General features: G+C 41.2%; 1 protein-coding gene across 13 annotated transcripts in view; it reads right to left on the reverse strand.

The window, feature by feature from the left end:
• FOXP1 (forkhead box P1) overlaps positions 1-14,304 on the reverse strand; it is a 575,925-nt gene that overhangs the window by 255,976 nt on the left and 305,645 nt on the right. The gene's annotated exons all lie outside the window — the stretch shown is intronic.

Genomic DNA, 14,304 nt, shown 5'->3' on the forward strand with positions numbered 1-14,304 from the left:
GTACCATCTCATTAAGGTATCCAGTGTCTAGTAAACAATGACAACAACAAGATGTAATCTGCATTGACAGAGCAGCCTGTTCTTTTCAGTTCTGGAATGCTCCACAACCACTTGAGTATCCTCCTTAAGGGTTACTGCTTCATCAAGGGCTTCTGGATAATTGTGCCACTTGTGTCAAACTCAGATCATCTCTGAGGCGCTGCAACCTTCAGGACTCCCTGGAAACTTGCTGCTCACAATTAGAGCTCCTAAGGCAGCCTGGGCTTCTACAAGATGCACCAAACAGCAGGGCTGCCCGAAAAGATGGCAGGAGCCAAAGCAGACACCACCAGGGAGGGGCCGAAGGGCGGATAAAGGAAGAAAAAGGCAAAACACAACCTTGCAAAAGGCTGCAGCCTTGTGAGAACATCACCGGTGCTTAAGTGTTCACAGACGCCAAGTAAACCGTGCAGCTTTCTAAATGGATCACTTTTTTTGTTGTTCTTTAAACAAGTTTCTCCGACAGCAAATGCAGAGAACTGGCCAGTGAAATCATAAGGGCATCTGGTGCTTCTGACTTGTTTTGGCGTCAAGAAAGGTATGCCTTGGGCACACAAAACTGCTCTCAGAAGTAGCACTGTGCGTCCAGCACACATGAACGGTCGAAGTCTTTCAAGTCCGCCCCCACCACAAAACAAAGATACAGGAGGGAAAAAATGCATCTCCTTTACCTATGACAGTAAACAGATAATAAGTGCTAAGTGTAACTACCATCCAAAAAAAAAATTAAATACAAATATATTAGAGTCAATCCCTAGCTAAAAACCAATATACAAAACCTGCTAAGCCAAACCTGTAGGTAGAGTAATAACTCTGGGGGAAGAAAAAAAAGTTGGTACATAAACTCAACAGGGTGGGTAGCTGACAGTCTGCTCTCAAAACCGGGAAGAGCCAAGAGAAAACTACACGTTTTATTTTAAAATCACTATTTGATACTGATTCCAAATGAAAGTGTTTTGTAAAATATTTTCACAGTAGGTGGCATCACTTATCAACTGTAGGAGGGGTGTGGTGGCTTAAAGCATTTTCCTTTATTAAATTATCAAATAATCATTTAAATGGCTTTCACACATTCTGTTCCATTTGAGATACACCTACAAGTAAAGCAGGCTTGCCAGAGTGAGGGAAAAAATGTCGGTAGTTTTTGACTATCCAGAGACTTGTTTTTTACTCTCTTTAATCATACCAAAAAAAAAAGCAAGTTTGCAAATCCACTTTCATTCAGTAACAGATCATTTTGTTGAAAAATCATGTTTCTGCAGATGACAGCAAAAGTCACCCTTTTCTTTCAATGGGGACAATTTGGTTTAAAATAGCTTCTTTACTTAAATGAACCATGAATCAATTTTACTCACCCTGATATGGAAACATGAAGATGTAGGCTTTAAAATTAAAAAAATAACTAAACATAAGCACAGTGAAGTTTAGGCTTAACAGCACCTACAAACACACTTCCTTCATTTTTAACATTCTAGGAAACAAAATGAACTGATTCTCCTTTTTACGTTATAAATACAATGAATCAAAAAGCAAGACTTCTGATGATACAAATACTTAAGGAAGAAAGAACCACTCCGCCTACAGCTACATTATAAGAAAAACGAGGAGAACTTTTCTAATCTTTCAAGAGACAATCAATTTATTACATATGTCCAAAATAGGAGGGGACCTAGTGGTTATTTTGGAGAAAGCATAAATTCTGGACACTTCAAATTTCTCCTTATGCATTAGAAAAAAAATGGATGATAAGCACTATTTATCAGACAGTCTTTAAAATATAGAGTTGAGAAAAGACAAAAAAATTTCAGGAAAAAGATGTTAAATAGTTAAGATAACAATAACAGATGGACAGATAGAAAAAGCCTCTCTGTTTCCTTTTCATTTGGCACATAAATAATTTTGGTGGACTCTAACTGGATTGTAGTCTATGGAGGTATCAAAGAATGTGGGGTGTTAGGATCTAGAATCCTAGAGATTTAGAATGAGAGAAACAGGCAATTTGCCAATTATCTCCTGCATGAAGGCCACATCCATTTCGTGGGTGACCCTTCAATTGCACGTAGAGAGAATTCTGTACCTGAGGAAGAGTTATTTAGCTCAAAGGTGAATTGGTACTTTGCCTATTTCAGAATCATCACCTTGAAATGAACTTCTGGGGGTTGTCTAGTCTATCCTAGGTCACATCTGAAAAGATTTTATTGAAAAGATTATATGTCTATAAAACTAACTCTGAAGGGGCTAGGTGGCTTAGTAAACTGAGATAATATAAGAGGAATCTGATAGTGTTAAGGTAAAAGATGTGCCACTACTTATTAACAGCATTCAATCAGCCAGAGTCACATACAGTAAATCATAACAGAGCAGGGAGGGCAAAGAGATTTCACACTAAGCACTACGGATTAGCAGAGGCTGGGCACTCTTTAGGAGAAAGATTCATAGGCCACAGTCAGGCTTGCCGAGGAAGAGTACTGTGATCAACTAGCAATGTCTGCTGTGAGAACTGGCAGAGGGGAGAAGTAGTAACAGTTATTCTACCCATCTGCTAGCTATCACTCTATAGGACTCCTCAACTGATGCTTCATGTCATCTCCATGGTAGTAAACAAAGCTAAAATAAATACATACGCCTTCTCTAAGGCAGGAAGCTTGTCCATGTCAACCAATCTCAAAAAGTGAAAATAGAGAACAGAACTGCAAAAAAGAAAAATGGTTTCAAATTTGTACCAAGAAAAAGGGCTTCTGATAAGACTCTGAAGGAGAAGGATCCAAGGATACGGAAGTCCACAGCCTACGAAGATTGAAATAAATGTTAGGGAATGTGCTATAGTTTATGGACCATACTCCCTGATTCCTGTAGACACCATCAAGGACAAGAAAGGATGAGGATTTGTCCATTTTTTGGAATACAACAAAGAGGGCAGCTAAGAAAACTTGTAGAACACGTAAAAATGGGATCAGAAAGAGAATTTAAGGCCTTGGTACATCAAAATTCCTTTTAGCCCAAATCAAACATCATTACATGACGGAGAATTTTTGCCCTTTTTTTGACGGTTTGCGTTCTTAACGTTCTCTGGGATTGCAGTTATTATCTTGGGTGTTAGAGTTGCTACTAGCCTTAGCTTTTACATAACCATCACTGACCTTTGGCGGTACAAGCTTACTTCCAGAATGTTCAGTAGTGCGGTTTCCTGCATGTCAATTTGGAAAGATGGAGATAGAAGGGTATGCCTCTAATTATAAGTTATTGAAATACCTTCCACATGTATAACAGTATATAGGTACAAAAAAAATTAAAAAAAAAAAAAGATTTGAACCACTAAATCAAAACACAAAAAAATATTTTTAGACAACCAGAGTATTTGCCAAACAGCAGCTCGGGACAAATACCTCAAAACACAACACAGTAAAAGGAGACTAACCATTCATTACATTCCAACGCCAAAGAAATCCAGTCAGCACAGTCCACCTCTGCATCTGAGACCACCTGACAAAATGGACAGCCCAGGAGTACGGCAGCCTGTCCTTCCAGAACCTGTCCTTGTGGAAGCACTGACCGCAATAGCATTGGGGGTGGGAGGAGCAGGGCTGCTCCTCAAAACCTGAGCACTGCAAGCTGCACTGCCTAAGAAAAACTTTTGCAGCCCCGGGGACATCCCCAGGAACAGCTGTTCACTTCTGCTCAGACGATGATTTGCTGGTGGGCAGGGGTGGTGGCTCTCCCCTCTGAGTTGTCTGCAAAATGTTTAGGGCAGATGAGTTGAAGGCATTTTCCTCCCCAGTTATGCAGAGGACAAAAGCTACCATTAACATGATTCCCCTTGTGAAAGAGTCGATGTTAGGCCAACTAGGGGTAAGATGATTGAAAATGGAAGCAGCGTATGGAAAATTTCAAGCAATCATCATAGCCAGGAGCCAGTGGCCCAGAGATATAAACACCCTGAAAACCAATTGATACTAATGAAGCCGCAGCTTCAAGGCAGAATAGGGCAGAGGGAGGGGTGAACATTTTCAGCACTTAACAAGTAAGTGGGCACGTTTCATGCTGGGGACTGATCTTTGCCAGGACCCAGTCTTCCTGCAGCCATCTCGCATCTAATACCCTGTCCTTTGACTTCTTAAGGACCAAAAAGTAAAGTGAGATAATATCCCACTTGAATGCCTGCTTTTAACGGATGAGGTGACAGCTATAATTTCCATGTGTTCATTCCAGTGAAGCTTTCCATCTATTCTGATGGGAAAAAAAAAATCTTAGAAAAGACTGCAGATTAACTTTCCCTGGGTTTTTAAGGACTGGCATGGAGGTTTAGGAAAAAACCTTTTCGGTATGTAACTCACCTTTCCACAGGGGTTGGGGTTATTGCAAGTTTATAATTAAAATCATGTTTTCCCTAAATCTGTACAGTAAATAGAATGTGGGAAACATGTGAATCTTTAATGGATACTGATTATGAATCCTCTTGAAAAAATCAAAGAATCTTTTCATAAGGCAAACCACATAGCTCCAATTCAGGAACCAGTGAATTTACATGTCTTAGGTTGAAGCCGTCTATGACACTTCTTACTTTTTCAGATCGCTACCAAGCTTTCTGAAGGCAGGGAGCCCACTGTGCCTAATAAGACAGGTACCTAATCTGTATCTGTTGCATGGTGTACATTCATATAATGTTGTCTCTCTCTTAAAAAAACAACTACATTTACACATAAAGTTTACCTAAGGCAGGACATACGTGTACTAGGTAAAGACTATATATCAGGAGAGTATCAAAGAGACAACTCTATCGATTACCTAACAGAAATGCCCCAATAGGAGCCTGCGGCACTGGGGCCCCATGTACCAACTCTTGCAGGTTATCAGAGCCCTGCGTAGAGAGTCATCTGAGAATATTCAAGGAATCCCATTCTTTTCTCTCTGATGACCTCTGCTAATGGAATCATTAGAGCAGATGAGCCAAGATTTACTGGCATCAAGGGCACTAGCTGGGTATAAAAACACTTTGCAAGTCCAAGTTCTTTGAAATAGTGGGGTCGGTGCTGTATCCCCAGTCTGATTAGGAAGGACAAGATGTTGAAACAACCAAGAGGAAGATTTCCTTAGTGTCTTCCATGTGGAAATATTTGCGACCTGGGGCTTCATCCCCAAATAATTCCTGAATCTCCGCTTTGGGCCAGGTCCTCTGTGGAGCACTCTATCCATTTAAGGGATAAACCTTTGGGCCAGTTCACCTGGTATAGCAGTGATCATGTGTAGAGAGGTACAGGATGCACATTCTAGAGCCATATTGTCTCACAGAAATATAATGCGAACCACAAATGCAAGCCACATACATAATTTTAAAATACCTACTAGCTACATTTAAGGAAGTAAAAAGAAACGGGAAATTACTTTAAAAAATATATTTCATTTCACCTAATAAATACAAAATATTTAAATTTCAACACGTAAGCAATATAAAAGTTATTAATGAGATAGTTTAGAGTCTTCTTTTTTCTACTAAGTCTTTGAACTCTAGTGTGTATTTTACACATATGGCACATCTCGATCTAGGCTAGCCACACTTCAAGGGCTCAGCAGCCACATCTGGCTCATGGCACCCATACTGGACAGCACAGCCCTAGGAGCATTTCAAGATTCTGGAAGAGTTTCTGACTGTAAGGGAAAGGGATGTCATCCATACTGTTATCACTTTACATGCCTGAAATGGGACTGCTGCGATGCGGAGCACAGGGACCGTGCTGGGAAAAGAGTATTAGGAAAAGCAAGTGCAGAGTTCCCTTGAAATGTTCCCACTGCTTTCTCTACATGTGGCCTGCAATACGGATAAATCAGAGTATAAGCTATGAGTCTACACACGTGCACAGAGACACACGTAAACATCTATAGATCCACATATCTATAAATTCTACAGCTGATATTCATTCCGTCACCTGTCAAGATAAAAGAAAAAAAGACTTCAATCAAAGGGAAGAAGGCAGCATAGCATTTTCCTCTCCCAGGAAAAAATGAATTAAACAAGGGTTTAGTTTGTGTGTCTGGGGTGGGGGGGGCGGGGAGGGTGAAGAGAAGGTGGCTTCCTGCCAGGAATTTACATCACACCAAAGGACTGGGAAATTAGGAGATGTCTCAGTTACTTAGAGCACACATTTAAAGTCGAAATCCCCCGAATATAACATAAATATGAAAGGTCTTAAATACCAGAGGCACTCAAAAAATAAGTCAACTATCTTAGGAGCACAAAACGTTCTCAAGCTACATACAGCTTAGTGGGGAGCATGTAGTGGTGATGAAGTGGGCAAGGGCTTTGCAGACAGGCGGGCTTGGGTTCGAAGCCCCATTCAGTCACTTTCTACCTGTGTAAGCAAGTTATTTAATCTGAGGGAACATTGGTTTCTTTACCAGTAAGTAGAGATAATAACAGTTACCTCGCCCAGCCTCTAGGAAAGTGAAATATGTAAACTGCTTACCTGTGGCTGTTCAATGAATCTATGTATAACACACACACACAGGATATAGTTATATAGTATGTACGTATGCATATACACCCACGTGCACGCACACAAGATAGTAATATAGTGTGTGCGTCTCTCTCTACAATGACAACCAGGATTGAAGTGCAGTGGCCAGGAGTGAGGACTCTGGAGTTTTTCTGAAGGATTCCAAGTCTTGATTCCAGCCCAACAGCTATGTGACCTGAGGCTGCATGTGCATCACAGATGCCACATCTGAAAGATGGGAGTCACAGCGCCTGATTTGAAAGGCTCTTGGGAAGATTCAATGGCATAACCCACGACAAGCACTCAGCACAGGGCCTGTCCCACAGCTGTTGCTCAGTAACTATTAGCTGTTATGATGATCAGTACAGGCATTAATCAATAATCTGGGCTGAGGTGATTCCACCTAGGATTGCTCCTCTGTAACTGCAAACACTGCGAGCGGCTCCCACAGAAGGGAGGGGCCAGAGAAGACTGGATTGATGGGGTTTACCATCTAAACACTATCATGCATATTTCAAGGCTTTATACTTCAGAAAGTATTTTCTTCCTCAATTTCTCATTTGATGCTCACACGCCTACAGGAGTAAGCACACTGATTTCAATCAGGAACTATTTCTTGAACACCTACTATGTGCAAGGCATGAATCCAAGTGGTGGTAATTCAGATAAATATTCCTTTCTTTCAGGGAGCTCATGTTCCTGTGGTACGTCACCCGTCTGTCTATCCACCTTCCTAGGAGTAGGAAAGTTCATAGTGGGAATATTTGCTTGATTAGGGCATTGGTCTGGACTGAGAAAGTCTAGTCTATATTATGTAATAAAAATGAAAATGTTCTATTCTGTTACATAAAATCATTTCTCCTTCCCCCCGTCTCCCTCGATTATCTCCCTCGATTATGTTGAAAACAAAAAAGTTCCATGTTTTTGAAAAATATAATATTGGATACAAAATTATAGCTATATATATATATATATATATATTTTTTTTTTTTTGGTGAGGAAGATTAGCCCTGAGCTAACATCTGTTGCCAATCCTCCTCTTTTTGCTGAGGAAGATTGGCCCAGAGCCAACAACCGTACCCATCTTCCCCTACTTTACATGGGACGCCGCCACAGCACTGCCCGATAGGTGGTGCACAGGTCTGCACCCGGGATCCGTACCCGCAAACCCCGGGCCTCCAAAGCGTAGCACACGAACCCAACCACTACACCACCAGGCCGGCCCTACAAGCTTTTTTACACATCTTTGTATCCTATGGTACTTGTAAAATGATGTGAAGGGAGAAAAAAGCCCTTAAAGGTTCATACTTTTCGCTGTTTTAATTGCTAAACAGCCTGACATCATGACAACAGTGTGGCACATTTGCTTAATTCAAAAACAACCGGGAGAGGAGATGTTCACTTCCATTAAAATTTCCAAAGTTCAGCAAAAATTCCCTATTTCAGTTGTCATTGTTACCAGGCTGAGTAAGCCCCGTGTGTGCTTTGCCACGGCAATACCAGGAAATTCCTGTCTGCCAAGATATTAGAAAAGGCAGCCTCCTCACAGAACCGCTTGGGGGAAGGGATGGAAATCAATTGGCAAAACTTTGGGTCAAGAGGTATGAAAATGGGGAACGCTTAGAGAGAAAGGGCAACACTTTTAGTTCCAAGAAATGAGGACGGACACGGCCGCTTACTCTGCTGGAACACTCTCCCATTTGCCGAGGAAGTAGCCTGCAGGAGAGTCAAGCAGCCTGAACTATTTTTAGGCCTATGACCCTTTTACAAACACAGAGCTAAATTCAGTCCTCAGTTACACCCACTCAGCTCCCACTGGCTTCAGCTCCAGCCACAGCGGGAACCCGCTCCTGATCCAGAAGAGTTCAGTTATGCCCTCTGCATTCTTTGGTTCACAGGGAATGACAGTTTATTGGCCAAGGCTCTTCAAAGCCACACGGTGGGCCTCCTGGCTCAAGGAGGGCAGCAGCCAGGGGCTCACATTCGAGGACATCCCTGTCACACAGCTGGATGAAACTCGTGTATTCTTTGACAATCCAGGCAGAGGGAATAAAAAAAAAAGATCCCTTTGAAAATGGCAGTCTATCTCAGAATTGTTTAAAATTATAATCTCATCTATAAAAGCTCAGGTTTGCAGAACTGTAATACATGGGCTAAATTAAACTTTTACCTCCAACTAGCATGGGGTAATTATAATAAGGGATCACACGAAGTTCACTGTTGTTGAATGCAACACCATTGTGACTGACAACTACAGTACAGTGGGGAAAAAAGCATCATTTATAAATAATAGGTCCCAAGTCTGACTTGGGGGTGAGTGGAGAGCATGTGGCATCTCAAATTACTTGAACTGGGGGCCATCTTATCCCATGGAAAGGACACTTTGTCTCCCCTCCACCCTCTCTAATCCTTCCTTCTTAAAGGAACACTCAGCAAGATAATGAATCCTTTAAATGTTACATCTTCCGTCGTGCATTATTGTGGTGCAGAAACTCTTCACATCAAACAGTCATCAGGACTATTACAAAGTGGGCTTATAAGAGAGGGGCTGAGAAGGAGCTGTGTGAAAAGAAGTGGAAAATTAAAGCTGAAGCAGTCGAAGAAAGGGCTTAATTTACTGGCATGTACAGTATGCAAATGAGATTACTCTCAGCTTAACTGCATCATTTATGTCCATAATAACGGCATCATCATTACAGGGCTCAAATTAAATTACACCATAATTAGCATATCAAAGTGATTGGTTAAAGTTTAAAACAAATACCCAATTTTGTTAATGAACAGCTGTAATTGTCATGTACACTTCAGTGAAAACTCTCTAAACAAATATATGTTTTAGAAGAGGAAGATTTTTTTTTTTAAAGCAGACAGGTCTGTAGCAGAGGTAAATTACCTAAAAAAGAATGACATGGACTATTCTATTAATGTTAATGATATGCTGATCATTTTCAGGTAATAAAGCATTCTATCAAAACAAGGCTTCGCTTATATTTAAACACCTTCCCTGCTCCTGAATGGAACACGCCACCAGAAACCTGTTTCCACTAGCGGCAGTGATAACAAGGCAGGGGTGATCTGTCTGGAATAAGCAAAGGACATGTTCAATAACATGCTATTACTAAGCCCCCATAATTATTGAAGAGACAGCCGTGTTCAAATGGTGCCGAGTCCAAGCTGATTTTCTCCGCATTCCAACCAAAAGAGGGAAGAGTGACAGAGCCAGAAAACTTGCGGAATTTATGGGGTAGACCAGAATGCTCCTAAGTTGATGACCTGATAACACATTAAACAGCCTCCAACTCAATTTCCCCTCATCGAATCATAGCTACACAGCAGTTTCAAACATGCAGCCGCACCAGGGAAGTTTGTGCTTTTCCCTCACTAAAATAAATCAGGAGCTGCAACTAGCTATTTTGTCCACGGTGGCTGGAGCCAGCATGCACACACATTTTAGATATGCAAACCATACAAAAATAATAAGCTTGTTTTCAAACCTTTTTGTTATCATCATTTAATGTCAGAAGAGTTTCCACACAAAAATCAATAATCTCGAGGCTCACATGCAAAAAAACCTCTCTGCCTGAGATTCTCCCCATTTCTGAACAACGTACCCCATATGTTCTCTGCTATATCTGTGAGGGTAACCATCCACTGTGACATACAGCAAGGCAAGCCAAAATATATTTTTCCAAAAAAAAAGCACTTTCAAATATACTGAACAAGCAAATTGAATGTCTTATTAAAATCGTATTATCTAAACAGTGTTCAAAAATTTAAAGAAAGTAGCTTTTCATTTTATTCATCGAGGAATCCATTAAAGCTTAGGCTCTGAAGTAGTATGTAAATTATGTGCCTTTCAAGGTAGAGCTAGGGCAAATTCACTCCATCAACTAATGATGAACCTCATTATGTGCAGGGAGGATTCATAATGAGGAAAGAGCCACCCGCCATTCCATGTTCCAACATAAATCCCTGTAAAATTTGAATATCTCCCCGTCTAATTAAAGGCTACTAATTCCAATCACCCCCTCCATGGCCCCAAAGTAAAAATAAACCTCTTTAAAAGCACAGACTACAGTTATATTTCTAAAGCAGCACTCGATTCTGTTTGGACTCAGAACCTTCCACTCAGATATGTTTTACGACAAGCATAATTAGCAGCTTTCTAAGATACAAACTTTGAGGCTGTTCAAGCTCATTTTGGTTAAAGACATTGGATTCCTATTTTTCAAAGAGCTTCACCTTGACGGGGCTACAGTGCATGCACAGAGATGATCCGCAGCCAAGAAACCAACACGAATGTGCGAGCAACGTAATAATGTAAAATAAAATTCTTAGCACTTGAGTTCCGTGCTGAAGCTATGTTCAGAAAAAGCCAAGCACTGTGGCATGAACCCGAGATTGCATTTGGATGGGGACGTATTCAAATCTGCTTGGGAACGACATACTCGATTCTGGAACAAACTGCTCACTTTTAATGCGGTTTGAACTAATGAACAAGTACAGCCCAGCATCTTACGAGCCAAAGAACTATTCCCTCTTCTAATCACTGACTTTGATTTTTTTTTTTTTAGCTGAAAACTATAGAACGCAAACACAACGTTGCCAAACATATTTATTATGATTAATAGCCTGTAATATCCCTCACTCAGGCTTAATTTGCTCTTGTTTTCAATTATGAATCTGCACCATTCTAGTCCAGTTCCCCTTTCAGGTGGAGATGAATTTCTTGTGGTCTTGACTCTTTCTATTGTATTTCCACCCAGCAAGGCACAATTAGTTAAAAACCGCAAACCTCCACCTTGGCTCTAACAGAGCACTGGATTACACAAAATTAGAGAATAAAATCACTGAGAAATAAGTAAAGGTGTCCAGGGAATTAAAGCAATTAGACCAAAGGAAAAAGAAAAAGTACATATGCCAGTCACCCAAACACTCACAACTTTACATTAAAATTCAAAAGAAAAGAAAAAAAGAAATCCTAGATCCTTTATTTAATTTTGATAAACTGAATGTCGACTCCAACCAGGAAATCTTATCTGCTGCCATACATTCAAGTATCCCCAGATGTCTGAACCCCAGTTTGGTAATGCAATGTACACAGCGGTGTGACATCAAGTGTAGAATTTCAGGAGCTAACGAGTCCATTCTACTAAAGATGCTGCCGCTTCTTTAAGTTGCATAAAAATAAACTCCACTACATAAAAGCTGCCACAGTGCGTGCTCTCTCATCCTTCGGCTCCAAGCATGATCCCCGCCCCCCCACCCTCTTTTAGGTCAGCCACTCATGCATTAGGAAGACATCCCTCCCAAAATAATTTGGCCCTCCCCCGAAGCACGGAGTTGAGCAACCTACCTTTGTTCTGGAGTTGCAGATAATAACAGGCAAGCCTCAAGACCATGAGGATTTGGAAAAGATCAGGAGAGTTGAAGGAAAAAAAGAAGAAGGAAAAGAAACAAAAATACCACAAGTAGGGAAGAAGAATTGGAAGAAACACCAGGAAGAGCCTTCTAATGAAACTGTTGTGGCTGCCACGATCGGGGTGTCTTCACCAGTGTTTACCCCAGTGAGTACACCTCTGTTCCATATCATCCACAACTGGTGGCATTTTTTTTTCCCGAATCCATGCATGACAATTAAAAGCAACTGCACCTCTCCGTTTGGGAGGGGGACCACAAAAGACCTCTGCAATATTTCTTTACAATGTCTATATCACTGATGAGCATTAGTTTGAGTGACAAAGGTCCCAGGCTAAATCAACATTCTTACCTTAATGTTCCTAGTAAAAGGCTCCAGGAAACATAACTCATGAGACATGTATGCAAAGATATGTCTCAAGGAATTAATCCAGAGCCCTCAGATGAAGTGAGGGAAAAAAAAAAAAAAAGGAAAAAAGAAAAAAGAAAATGCAGTGGCTTGTTTCCAAATAAACGCAGCTCACCCGGGGCAGAGATGGCATAAAAACAGGTTTGCATAGACAGAGCTCAGTGGCAGAAGCGAGAGTTCTGTAGGATTTATTTGACACTTATTTTCCGGGAAGGCTTTTGTGGAGTTGTACCGTTTGTTTCTTATTGTCTGAGAGGCAGTTAGGAGCTTTCTCCCCGAGGGGGCCTCTCAACCCCTGGGCTTGGCCGCCTCTGACAGGGAGGTAACCATATTAGGATGTGTATGGTAAAGTAAACAATAACATAGTTGCAATGAAATGGAATTTTTTTTTTCCAGCTAATGGTGTTGGGGTCAGTCCTGTCTTTTCAGCCATTCCCACTAATTTTGTTTCCTAGTTCAAACAGGCCCTCCTCCTCCCTTTTTTTTTTTTAAGTGTTAGCTGTTTCCAAATATCTGACTGTAAATTTGCTGAGAATGTTTGCAATGTAAGAAAAAGCTTTTAACATCCAAATAAAGATCCTGCCAGTTTAATCATTAAAGGGGATGTGAATTTTCAAAGCCTAGCAGAGATTCAAGCCTCCTCTACTCACCTCCCCACCTACCCCAATCTCTCCCCGAAGGTTAAAATTACTTGGTCATTTAAAAGTACCTTCTAAATAAATCAGATTTTTAAAGAAAGAGACCGTTACCTTCATAAAAATTCCACATTCACATACTGTGTCACTGAGTGAAGAGTCTTAACCGTTCATGCGCCTGAAAATTTATTACCTGAAATTTCTAGGATGGTTACTTGTACATGATAAAGCTTTTTCCCACCTCCTCCAATCCCCCTCCCAAAAGAAAAAAGCAAGCATAAAATACTGTTGTCAAATCATCCTTTAGAAATTAGCGAATCAAACAAAAAATATCAAGAATCAGTTCCCAAGATGTTACATATTTAAGAAAAGTTCTGCAGGTCCAAAGACAACAATAAAAAGTAAGGCTGCTTTCTGGCCACTGTCACTCAGTATGCGATTCCCAGCCCCCAGAGCAGCGGGGGAAACATCTCCCTCCAAGGTCAGGGCTGGCTGAGGAGGACAGCAGTGTGGCCGAGGACCACAGAGAGCAGATCTGGAGAGAGTGGAGCAGCTGCGAGCTAGCCCCGACCCCAACGCAGAGTGAGCGTCCATGTCTTCACCCTGAGAGATCTGCCAAAAGGAGGGTGTTTAAATAGCGGCCAGCCCTCGGTGTGCAAGGAAGAGGGAGGAGAGCCACAGCGCTGCTGCCTTCGAGAACCCCGGCAACCACCCCTGCACCAGGCATCGAGGCAAAACGTGGTGTGAGTGAAAGGGCACAGCCAGGGGAAGAAATGATACTTGCAATTAAGAATGAAGCGGGGCTGATGGAGCAAATAAAATGCACGTGGCCCTGGTGAAACTTGCAGAGCTCAAAAAGAGAGTGCCTCCCCAGCCTGGAACCCCTGGGCTGGCCTCTCAACTGCCTTGGTTCTTATCAGATCCACATCATACAGAAACCTAAAACCCCTGCAACTCATGTTTTATTAAAACATGTTTAGCATTCTTCTTAAAGATAGGTTTTAACCCCAAATACCCATGAAATTAAATCTCCTATGCCACTTATCTGCACTGCTGGGCAAAAACTAAAGTTGAGCTAAACAGAGAGATAGCAAAATCAATAAATCACACGAAACAAGTAGCAGTTCAAAAGTTCAAAGATATGATGGCCAGTTCAGTGCATCTTAGCACTCACCCAATAACAACTCATCTCTGTCACTCTTCATAGTATAGACAATTTCATGGCAACGTTTTCATTAGCCTGTCTCATGGAAAATTGCTAGCTATTTATGTATACGCTAAAATAAATTAGCCATTTCATCGAGCAGTGCGA

Source organism: Diceros bicornis, chromosome 2 (assembly GCF_020826845.1).
Source record: "Diceros bicornis minor isolate mBicDic1 chromosome 2, mDicBic1.mat.cur, whole genome shotgun sequence".
Classification (NCBI taxonomy): Eukaryota; Metazoa; Chordata; class Mammalia; order Perissodactyla; family Rhinocerotidae; genus Diceros; species Diceros bicornis.